At 46.3% G+C, this 12,452-nt stretch overlaps 1 long non-coding RNA gene across 1 annotated transcript; it reads right to left on the bottom strand.

Annotated features, from left to right (window-relative positions):
• Positions 1 to 4,395: 4,395 nt before the first annotated feature.
• LOC148107216 (uncharacterized) lies at positions 4,396 to 12,404 on the bottom strand. Its single transcript, XR_015722693.1, has 2 exons — positions 8,741 to 12,404; positions 4,396 to 6,466 (listed from the first exon to the last, which is right to left on the bottom strand). It is a non-coding gene; the product is annotated as an uncharacterized LOC148107216 (long non-coding RNA).
• Between the last annotated feature and the right edge of the window lie 48 nt (positions 12,405 to 12,452).

Genomic DNA, 12,452 nt, shown 5'->3' with positions numbered 1-12,452 from the left:
AAGGGTGTGACCAAAGAGGTGGTAAGAAACTGCAGCCCACATTGACCTCTCTTTTCCATAGGGATTTGTATAGTCGTGTTTGCATCAGCTCCTAGGGAGATCTTCTACTTGTGATCACACCTTCAGAGTCAGGGTTTCCTCTGTTCCCTGCTAAAGATCCCCCTGGGAGTTGACAAGGATGTGTAACAATTTTCTTATATAGGCCTGCCAAGGCTGAACCTACCTGGTATCCAGGGTGGGAGTGCTGGTAGCCCTATGTATATGTTTGTTTGAGGTTTTAATAATAATAAAAAGTTTTCAAAGAGTAAAGGAGAAAAAACACAAAAGAATATAAATGAAATGAAAATGTCCTAATTAAAATACTGCACAATGCAAAACATCAAAATAAGATTTTTTTTTTCACATCTTTTCAAGAGCTCCATGATCCGATATGTTGAGCAGAGTTCTCAATCAGCACTAAAATAGTGGGCATTTGCCTTTTGTGTGTGTGGTTTTTTGTTTTGTTTTGTCTTTTTTTTTTTCCATAGCCCGGTGGTCATACTCTCTCTCTTTTAAATTTTTGGGAAGATTTTATTTATTTATGTGTCAGAGAGAAAGAGCACAATCAGGGGGAGCGGAAGGACAGAGGGAAAAGCAGGCTTCCTGCTGAGCAAGGAGCCCGATGTGGGACTTGATCCTAGGACCCTGGGATCATGACCTGTGCCAAAGGGAGACATTTAACCTGCGGAGCTACCAAGGTGTCCCTTTTGTGTACGTTTGTGTTCGTGTTAATGATTTCATCTCTTAAGGTTTACTTTTGTCAAGATGAATTCTTCCTTTTCCCTCTCCAGGTTACTAGAGAAATCCATAACAAGACTGAGGAGAAATCACCCTTTAAAAACAACTTGGTGTTGGGGAGCCTGGGGGGCTCAGTCAGTTAAGCGTCTGACTCTCAATTTTGGCTCAGGTTATGATCTCGGGATTGTGAGATTGAGCCTGGCATCAAGCCCCGAGTTGGGCTTGGTGGGGAGTCTGCGTGGGATTCTCTCTCTCCTCCTTCTCCAACCCACCTCAAACAAACAAATAAAATCTTTTTAAAAATAAAAAATAAACAAAAGCTGGTGTCACATCCATTTGGATGGCTATCATTTAAAAAATAGAAAACTCCAAGTGTTGACGAGGATGTGGAGAAATTGAAATTCTTGTGCACTGTTAGTGGGAATGTCAAATGGTGCAGCCACTTTGGAAAACAGTATGGCAGTTCCTCAAAAAATGAAAAATAAAATTACCATATGATCCAGCAGTTCCATTTCTGGGGTATATTCCCAGAAAGAGACCCCAAAGAACTGAAAGGGACTTGAAAAGATACTTGTGCACCCGTATTCATAGCAGCATCATTCACAGTGGCCAAAAGATGGAAGCAACCCACGTATCCATTGACAGACGAATGGATAAACCAAATGTGGTATGGATATACAATGGAATATTATTCAGCCTTAAAAGGGAAGGAAATTCTGACACCTGCTAAAATCCAGATGAACTTTGAACACATTATGCTATGTGAAATAAGCCAGTCACAATAGGACAGACATTGTACAACTCCACTTAAATGAGGGACCTAGAATAGTCTAATACATAGAGACCGTGGAATAGTGGTTTCCAGGAGCTGGGGGAAGGAGAAATTAGGAATTACTGTTTAATGGGTACAGAGTCTCAGCTTGGGAAGATGAAAAAGTTCTGCAGATGGGTAGTGGTGAGGGTTGTAGCACAACATGAATGCTGTTAATGACTCTGAACTGTACATTCGAAAATGGTTAAAATGGTAAATATTCTGTTACGTTTTTTTGACCGCAAGTTAAAAAAAAAAAAAAGCCCCGTCCTGGTGTTTAGTTATTTTGGGGAGGGGGCTAATCAGCTTTTATTTATTTAAAAATTTTTTTAATTTAAATTAAATTTGATTAACATATAGTGTATTATTAATTTCAGAGATAGAATCTAGTGATTCATCAGTTGTGTGCAAAATCCAGTACTCATTCCAAGTGCCCTCCTTAATGCCCATCACCCAGTGACCCCATCCCCCCACCTATGTCCCCTCCAATAACTCTCAGTCTGTTTCCTATAGTTAAGAGTCTCATATAATTTGTCTCCCTCTCTGTTTTCATCTTATTTTATTTTTCCTTCCCTTCCCCTACATTCATCTGTTTTGTTTCTTAAATTCCACATAGGAGTAAAATCATACATGTTTTTCTCTGACTTATTTCACTTAGCATGATACCTTCTAGTTCCATCCATGTCGTTGCAAATGGCAAGATTTCATTCTTTTTGATGTCTGAATAATATTCCATTGTGTATATATATACCACATCTTTTTTTTTTTTTTAAGATTTCATTTATTTGTCAGAAAGGGAGCACTCGCACGAATGAGAGCGCGAGCACAAGCAGAAGAAGCAGCGGGCAGAGGGAGAAGCTGGCTCCCTGCTGATCTAGGAGCCCGATGTGGGACTCGATCCCAGGACTCTGGGATCATGACCTGAGCCAAAGGCAGACACTTAACCAATTGAGCCACCCAGGCGTCCCTATACCACATCTTTATCCACTCATCTGTTGATGGACAGCTGGGTTCTTTCCATAGTTTGGCTATTGTGGACATTGCTGCTATAAACACTGGGGTGCAGGTGCCCCTTTGAATCCCTCTGATTGTGTCTTTGGGGTGAATACCTAGCAGTACAATTGCTAGGTTGTAGGGTAGCTCTATTTTTAACTTTTTGAGGACCCTCCATACTGTTTTCCAGAGTGGCTGCACCAGCTTGCATTCCCACCAACAGTGTAAGAGGGTTTTCCTTTCTCCACATCCTCGCCAACATCTGTTGTTTCCTGTGTTGTTAATTTTAGCCATTCTGACAGGTGTGAGGTGGTAGCTCATTGTGGTTGTTATTTGTATTTCTCTGATGTATGATTGACCACATACCACATGCCAGGTGCAAGTATTACCTCTGCTGAATGCTTAGTATGAATTATCTCCTCATTTTTAAAAAAGTTTTATTTATTTAGGTAATCTCTACACCCCATGTGGGGCTCGAACTTGCAACCCTGAGGTCAAGAGTCACATGCTCTACTGACAGAGCCAGCAGGTGCCCCCTATCAAATTATTTCAATATCCGAGAGGCTTTTAAATGTGGCAGAATACCCACAACTATTTCATGCTCAATCTATTCAAGTCTTACAGCTAATAAAACTCGAACTCGATCTTTGGAGTATTTAAACATTGTTTACAAACTTAAATATCCTTAAAATTTTAAACTGCAATTGAAGTTTTGGTGTGGCTGATTCTCAGGAGGACTTCAAATATCTTTTTTTTTTTTAAGATTTATTTATTTACTTATTTATTTATTTGAGAGAGGGAACACCGAGCAGGGGTGCAGAGGGAGCAGAGGGAGAGGGAGAAGCAGATTCCCCACTGAGCAGGGAGCCTGATGCGTGAATCAATCCCAGGACCCTGCTTAACCGACTGAGCGACCCAGGTGCCCCCTTCAAATATCTTAAAGAACAGACAAAACATACAAAAATGATGTTTTATTGTGAAGCTAATGTTGTTTAAGCTTCAGGCCTCCTTACCTGTTCACCCTCATCCAGGGCCCCTTCTTTTGTCTAGATACGTGCTTACTTTCATACCTTACTTAGCATTCTTCTTCTTACATAGGGACACACAAATTGTATTTTATGTATTTTTTTAAACTTTTTTTTTTTTTTTAAGTAATGTCTACACCCCACATGGGGCTCAGACTCAAGACCTGAGATCAAGAGTTTCATGCTCTTCCAACAGAACCATCCAGGTTCCCTGGGATCCTGGTAAAGTTCGGTAAAGCATGCCGCTCTTGATCTCAAGGTTGTGAGTTCAAACCCCATGTTGGGTGTCGAGCTTACTTAAAAGAGGGAAAAAAAAAAAGTAAGAAGTTACACATATGCTATAATAGTCACACTTCTTGTGCGTTTCAACCAGGTTTTGTGCTTTTCTATTTGGAACTTTCCTATTTGGGTTGTCATCATGAACTCATGGCCTTTCACAGATTCAACTTTTCCAGTAACTTTGACAGAAACCGTAATAAAATAATCATCACGTTCTTATGGCTGCCCCAGTTGCTGCGTCTTGGCCAGTGAAAGGTTGGTTCCTTTGGCCTGTCGGTGCTGCTAATGTTATTTATAGCCTTCTGGCTTTCTGGCAACAGGAGAGCATGTTCCAATGCTCTGCAGCCTCATTTTTTTTTCTTTCCCCAAGCTCTGGACTCAGTGCCCCTCCTCTGGGTGGAGAGAGCACACAGGAGCCTTTGAGAGGTGTCTGTGGGGAGGGGCCTGCAGGGGGTAGGGGGGGCTGCTGCTCTTGGAGCCCTCTTAGTAATCATTCAGCAATGACAATAGTTATTTTTTTTTTAAAGATTTTATTTATTTATTTGACAGAGATAGAGACAGCCAGCGAGAGAGGGAACACAAGCAGGGGGAGTGGGAGAGGAAGAAGCAGGCTCATAACGGAGGAGCCTGATGTGGGGCTCAATCCCAGAACGCCGGGATCAAGCCCTAAGCCGAAGGCAAACGCTTAACCGCTGTGCCACCCAGGTGCCCCGACAATAGTTATTTTTTTTTAAGATTTTATTTATTCATTTGAGAGAGAGAGTGTGCACACAAGCAGGGGGAGGGGCAAGGGGAGAGGGAGAAGCAGACTCAGACTCCCCGCTGAGCAGGGAGCCCGATGTGGGACTCGATCCCAGGACCCTGGGATCATGACCGGAGCTGAAGGCAGATGCTTAACTGACTGAGCCACTCAGGCACCCTGACAATAGTTATTTTTTAAGGTTAGGAGTTTGCATTTATTTTTCCGATTTAACATGGAGTGCAACCTTACCTTACATTTGTTACGCTGCCAGATAACTTGTGGATAGTTTTGTTTGTTGTAATCTTGGGGCAAGGAGCATCAGATTGGCAAAGACAGAGAATCTGGGTGTGCCTCTGGGTCGAAAGGGCAGGATCAAAAGTTCCTGCTTTATTCACCTCATCTTCGCAACAATCAAATGAGGGAAGCACTCTTGGCATCATGCTCCTTGTAAGATGAGGACACCGAGCCTCCCAACCTTTTCCATACCACAGGCACATGTACCAAATAATGCTTGTATGCCACCCTCGATTAAATACACGAGGCTGGCAGGGGCCACCGGTACGGGGTGACCACTGGTACCGGTTTGCCCAGGACTTTCCCAGTTTTAAAACCGAGCATACCTTGTCCTGGGACCCCTTCTAGTCCCAGTCAAACCAAGATGGTTAGTCACCCTTGCAGAGGTGTCTGGCCAGGGGTCTCTGGCTGCCCCACCCCCAGCCCACCTGGCTGACCTATGGACCAATACTTCCTTGCTCTTTTAAGCTTTTAGTGGTACACCGTGCGCCTGCCCATTTCAGGTGAGCCTGAGCAGTCAGACTGAGGTCACAGAGCTATAAAGAGAGGAGCCAGGGTTGAACCCAGGCCTGCGTGACTCCTGAGCTGAACGCTTAACCACGACGCTTTGTCCTTCTGTGTCTCCTTCATGCCCATCCCCTCAGCCTTGCCAGTACTGCTTCACCCTCCTCAGCACTTTGAGACGCACAGAAGTAAAAGGGGCTTCTATTCACTTTTCTCAAAAATATTTGCAACTTGAAGGGTGCCTCGGAAGGAGGGCGTGTGCCCAAGAAGATAGGTGGTAAGAGAGGGACCTACAAAGGGATCAACGGTGCCCCGTCTGGATGTCCTGCTAAGGACCTGACTTTTCCCCTCGGCCTTGGGGAGCCACTGAAGGTTTTGGAGCAGAGGACTTACATGATCACTTCCAGGGTTTGAGATGATCTCACTGGCAGAGTGAGGGAGCAAGGACAGGCCCAGGGAAGCCAAGACTGGAGGCAGGGCAATCTGTTAGGAGGCTGGGAAAACCACCAAGATAGCAATGCTGTGGGCCTGCACCAGGCCAGGGAGTGAGAAAGAGAGGCAGAGTTTAGGCAGAAGCCATAGGAAAGGAAAGGGTTTAAGAGGTCTGCCATTTATGAATTAGTTCTTCATTCAGTCTTAATTACTCCACCATTCCTTTATTCAACACATATTTATTTAGTGCCAATTAAGTGCCAAGAGCTATGCTAACCCTGAACTGACTCTAATTTTGAACCTGGGTGACAAGGAGAAACAGGAATTCAAGAGCAGAAGGAAGCCTCTTCAGTGAAGATTTGGCCATGCTGAGTTTGTCAGGTATGGCCAACTTCAGAATTTCTCTCTGGGATCTGTAAGAATCGACCATCACAAAAAGCTCAGCCTCGAGCAGACACAAATTAGACGGAGCACTTGGAGGCGTCTTGTGGTTCATTATGAGACGTTCATTCTTTTGGGCCAGTCACTGCTGCTGCCAAGGGAAAACTCAAGGAATTTTTCTATGATCTTTTCACGTTCTTGCTCCTAAACCTTCAGTGATCCCATGACCTACAGGAAAAAGTTTGAGGTCCTTTAGAATGGCATCCAGACTGGGTTCCATCAGAGTTATAATTTCACGTTCATCTGTATGAAGTTTACTAAAGCCTATTTCTTTCAGTTAACAGTAAACTATTTTTTTTAAAGATTTTTATTTATTTATTTGAGAGCTAACATGAGCGGGGGTGGGGAGGGGAAGAGGAGAGGCAGAGGGAGAGAGACAAGCAGACTCCCTGCTGAGCAGGGAGCTCGGCATGGCTCAATCCCAGGACCCTGGGATCATGACCTGAGCTGAAGGCAGCCGCTTAAACGACTGAGCCACCCAGGCACCCAAACTGTAACTATTTTTGTCCTTCATTGTATCACCAGCATTTGGCATTCAAATGAGTAAACGAAGGAATGTGTTTGCTCTAGAGTGACTGGACTGTCCACATTCATGGGTTCTATCATGGCCTCACTTTTTTTAAAATTTTAAATAAATATCATTTTATTACCTTACAGAAATACAGTAATAGTAATTCTTAATTCTAACAATGCATCCTTGATTTAATGAATAAAGAAGGTTCATTTTTATTTTATTTTTAAATAATATACGTATACTATTTAAATTCAATTAATTAACATATAATGTATTATTAGTTTCAGAGGTAGAGGTCACTGATTCATCAGTTACATAGAATGCCCAGTGCTCATTCCATCACGTGCCCTCATTAGTGCCCATCACGCAGTTACCCCATCCCCTCACCCCCTCCCCTCCAGCAACCCTCAGTTTGTTTCCTAAGATTAAGAGTCTCTTACGGTTTGCCTTCCTCTCTGATTTCGTCTTGTTTTATTTTTTCCTCTCTTCCCTTATGATCCTCTGTTTTTTTTCCTTAAATTCCACATATGAATGAGATCATATGATAATTGTCTTTCTCTGATTGACTTACTTCGCTTAGCATTATACCCTCTAATTCCATCCATGTAGTTGCAAATGGCAAGATTTCATTCCTTTTGATGGCTGAGTAGTATTGCATTGTATATATACACCACATCTTCATCCATTCATCTGTCAATGGACATCCGGGCTTTTTCCATAGTTTGGCTATTGTGGACAATAGCTGTTCTAAACATTGGGGTGCAGGTGCCCCTTCGGATCACTGCATTTGTATCTTTGGGGTAAACCCTGGTAGTGCAATTGCTGGGTCATAGGGTAGCTCTATTTTCAACTTTTTGAGGAACCTCCATACTGTTTTCCAGAGTGGCTGCACCAGTTTGCATTCCCACCAACCATGTAAGAGGGTTCCCCTTTCTCTGCATCCTTGCCAACATCTGTCATTTCCTGAGTGGTTAATCGTAGCCATTCTGACTGGTGCGAGGGGGTATCTCATTGTGGTTTTGATTTGTATTTCCCGATGTCAGTGATGTTGAGCACTTTTTCATGTGTCTGTTATCATGGCCTCACTCTTGACCTTCCTGGACTCTGTGGACTTGAACCCCAAGACAACCACAGATACAGCCTGGCTTCCCAGAAGCTCTGAGGCCTGGACAAAGGGCAGCAGTCACCTGAGGGCCACCCCCACACCCCTAAGGGCTTTGCTGTCGGGCTGTTTGTTTTATAGGCACTGCTGAGGTGAGCTTTTACACAGAAGGTTTTCCCTAAGAGCGATGGGGATTTTCTGGAAATCACAGTTGCCAAGAATTAAAAAAATGCTTTGGCCAATATGAAGAAGTGGAGCTGTTTTGTACATCAGAAGGCAAAATCCTAACCGTTCAGTTTTCTCTGCTGCACTTACCTCTTCCAGCAAACCCAGGTCCAGCAGGGGCTGAGTGGGGGCTGAAATCCCTCCTGGCTCCACTCGCAGCCCTGGCCTCTGTCTGTGTCTGTCTGCGTCTGTCTGGGAGGGAGGCCTCTTTTTCTAATTCACACAAAGGCTTGGAGGGGGTGCCCCTTTCTACTTACACAGACATCTTATGGGTTAGCAGGGGGTGACAGCGATGAGGGTCTCCCGGGGAAAATGATCAAAATGCTGAGGTATTTAAAAGAAGCCTCTGTTGGGGCGCCTGGGTGGCTCAGTCGGTTAAGTGTCTGACTTGGGCTCAGGTCATGATCTTGGGTCCTGGGATGAAGCCCTGCCTCGGGCTCCCTGCTCAGCGGGGAGTCTGCTTCTCCCTCTCCCTCTCCCTCTCCCTCTCCCCCTTGTTCCAGTTTCAAGCTTAATCATTGCCAGCTCCCTGCTCAGCCCTGGGGGGCCGCCTCCCATAACCCCTTGCCTGCCCTCCTTCCCCACCGGTCCCATGGGTTACCTTCCAAGCACGCCTCCATGTGGCCTAGACACCGTCCGGAGGTTTTGAATCAGGCCGTAGGCTCGGGTGCAAAAAGTCACAGAGCTTAATTTTTGTTAAGTCAACAGCGGTTGGTCTCTGAGCCCTCTTCCTTCAGCACCGGCAGAAAGTTCGCTCTTGGCGGTTACTGTGAGGCCCTCCTCCTCCTCGGAGTGACCCGGGACCTGAACCCAGGCTGGACTTGGCTGTTCAGTTGTTTGTGGACCCTCTTAAAAAATTCAACCCAGTCAACTTGAAGAACTGATTGGCTTCATGAAGCGACTCGTGAATTCGGCAGCATCCCATCGACCGAGGAGCTCAGAGGAGGCGTACAAAATGGAAGGTTTATAGGAAGGAGGGTAGGGCAAGGAAGTTATTAGCCAAAGAAAAGAAAGGATTATTGCAGGAAAGGTCATTTTCCCTTAGCGGGAAGGACAAGAGGTCTGATCACGCAGATTACCTCATCTTCCTTTGTGGGGAGGGATAGAGAGGGCCCCTGCGACATATGACCTCATTGGTGCTACCAGAAAATTCCTGCCTGACCGCTTTAGACTACCTTTCTGGGCGGCGCCTGGGTGGCTCAGTTGTTACACGTCTGCCTTCTGCTCAGGTCATGATCCCAGGGTTCTGGGATTGAGCCCCACATCGAGCCCCACATCGGGCTCCCTGTTCAGTGGGAAGCCTGCTTCTTCCTCTCCCACTCCCCCTGCTTGTGTTCCCTCTCTCACTGGCTGTCTCTGTCAAATAAATAAATAAAATCTTTAGGGGGAAAAAAAAAGGAATACCTCTCTGGGGGAGGTTAAAACTGCAGTTAGGTTGGGTATTGAGTCCAACTTTGATGACTTGGCTTCATTTTGGGCCTGTGGGGTTTTTTTTGTTCTTTTTTTAAAGAGTTCATTTCTTTATTTAGAGAGAGAAAGTATGAGCAGGGTGAGGGGTAGGGGAAGAGGGAGAGAGAGAGAATCCTTAAGCAGACTCCGAGCTGAGCCGGAGGCAGGGCTCGATCCTACAACCCTGAGATCGTGACCTGAGCCAAAGTCAAGAGTCAGATGCTCAACCGACTGAGAAGCCCAGGTGCCCCCGTGGTTTTCTTTTTGAAAGCCCACTGGCTGAGCTCGTAGGGTTCCAAGGAGCCCGAGGCTCTGCTGCGGCTCTGGCCCCCGGGGCTTCGTCAGGCTGGGAGTCTTGTTGTTGGGTTTGTGCAATGTCCTCTTCTGCTCGACGTAAGCTCTATGGGAGCAGAGGCTTTGTTTTGTTCACCACAAACAGGGCCCGGAAGCTAAGAGACATCCAATACTGACCGAACCCAAGTAAATGTCCAAGGACGTCCTGTCTGAAGGACTGCTCCCTCCTGGAAACAGCCTGGACACGTTCGGTACCCAGCAGCCAGTGTCTGCCGTCGTGGCTGGGCCGGGCTCCGCTCTCGGAGAGGTGCTTCTCCTCCCCACTCCGCGGTCCCTTCTAGGACAGCAGAGGACAAAAGCCCGGAGGTGGCTGTCTTCAAGAAGCCGTGGCCTTCCTGCTGGCCACGTGCTCCCCCAAGGGAAGGGAACCTTTGCCAGCTGTTCGGAGCAGTGTTTTAAAAAAATACGGCGAGAATACAAATTAACACCTCAGCCAGTGCCTCAGCCACCATCTGTTTCATTCTTCCCTCTTACTACTTACTACTTCCCCAGTGTAGACCCTCGCAGCTTTTCACCAGGACTTCTCTGCTTCAGCCTCCTTGCTGGTCTCCCCCAAATCTACCTTCCACAGAGCCAGGGCAGTCTCTCTAAGATGTTAATTGGGCTGTGTCTCTCCCCTAGTGAAGACTCTTCCATGGCTCCCCACAACTCTCAGCTTGGCCTGGCTCCTCCCTGCTTCCCTCTCCCTGAACTCCCCAATCACCCGACACTGCTCCCTGGAATGTTTCAGCATCTCAGTCTTAGCAGGTGGTGCTCCTTCTCCTGGGTCACCTTCTGCCCTATTTCCCCCTTCTCCCGGCTACCTGCTGCTTATACGTCGAGGTCAACCATACAGTTCCTATGCCTCGGGATGCGGTGTAACAGGAACGACACAAGAGCACCCGAGAAGTCTCCTTGCCAACAGAGCAAACCTGAACGTCATCACACCTCTAGGTCTAGCCACCTGTTAATAGGAGATAGGCGGGACAGAGGAACACGTGAAATGACCATCACCAAGAAGCAACCAGCCAAACCCTCCTGATTGTGGCAAATGTAATAGGACAAACAACCAGGTTCCTTTGACAAGAACAAAGGGAAAGCAGGGAGGGAGAGGGTGGTACAGAGTAAGAGAAACTTAACAGACACATCCACGGATTGGAATGTGTGGACCTGAAGTAGGGAAGCTGCAGGGACTCCGTTTTACAAAGTCTCCGTCTCTGCTGTTTTCCTGTTGGGCCCCATTCACTGATATTCTGTGTTTTCCTCTGAATACGCCCAAGATGCTATATTCCCACTTCAAAAGGGAAGCAAGAAAGTTAATCATTCTCGGAGCTTTGTCCTAGGCCCTAAACACCTAATAACACCTAAGAAGAGCTAGATCCCAAACCTGTTCCAGAACATTAGCTTCAAACAAACCTCAGCTGACGCTGGCCTCAGTACTCCCTACCTTCGATAATTTCTGGAATCACACTATTCTTGTTCACCTGACACTTGCCTGTGATTGACCCTACCTTGGATTCCTGGAGGAACACGTACCCTAGACCCTTTTTTTTTTAACAAGAACCCCTAACCCCAAGCAGTGACAAGACTCATCCTCCAATTCCTTTCTGAGTCTCCCAGACACTCTGTCTGCTACTCCCTACCTGTTATTTCATGATTCTGTTTTCACTTTCTCTGGCTCGCATTTGATTTCTATCCTGCGTGAAGCCAACGGTCCTTTTGGCTGGTCTGGTGGGGAAACTTCCCCTGGGTTCTCAGACTCAGCCTGCCTGTATCAGACCCAGTTTGGATCCTGATTTGAATGACCCAAGTGTAAAAAAAATATGAGACGATCGAGACTTGAAACATTGACCACGTTATCTACCTGGTGAGGGTAAGGAATTACTGTTTTACTATTTTGTTAGAAAAAAACCCAGAGTCCTTATCTTCTAGACTATTTGTGGGCAAAACAATATCATCTCTGGAATTTGCCTTAAAATAATCCAGTACAGTTGGGGAGGGGGTACAGGTGAAGTAGGTTGGCCATAAATTCCCAGTCGCTGTAACTAGAGGATGTGGGTGCTGAGGGTTCATGATCTATTCTCTCTACTTCTGTTTCTGTTTGGCAATTTCCATAATAAAAGTAGAGAATTGGCCCATCACCTCCCTTTCCTCAAGGGGTAGATTCCTCCTCCCGGGTTGCCGCCCAGCCTGCAAACGTGCAAACCCGCAAACCTGCAAACGCGCAAAGCCGCAAACCGCAGCCCCTCGGTTTCCCTGTCCCTCTTGAAGGCAGGGGCTGCCCCGAGTCCGCTCTGTCTCCTGGGGACATGGTTCCTGGCATAAATGCATGTGTGACCTTGTCTTGGTTTGCTAAGACAGAGATGCTTGGTTTCCCTTTGATAGCAAAGGCCACAGCCGTTTCATCCAGGCCAGTTTGTCCTGCGGGGGTGGGGCAACGTAAAAGCTCGAGGAAGGTAGATGGTGTTTGCCAGTCAGTGACGGGCTGGGCGAGTTTCCTGAAGAATCCAGTTACCGGCTGGACGGACGTG

Source organism: Ursus americanus, chromosome 33 (assembly GCF_024610735.1).
Source record: "Ursus americanus isolate L20-20 chromosome 33, mUrsAme1.1.p, whole genome shotgun sequence".
NCBI lineage: Eukaryota > Metazoa > Chordata > Mammalia > Carnivora > Ursidae > Ursus > Ursus americanus.
The sequence above is the reverse complement of the archived record's forward strand: the minus strand, read 5'-3'. Positions and strand labels throughout refer to the sequence as shown.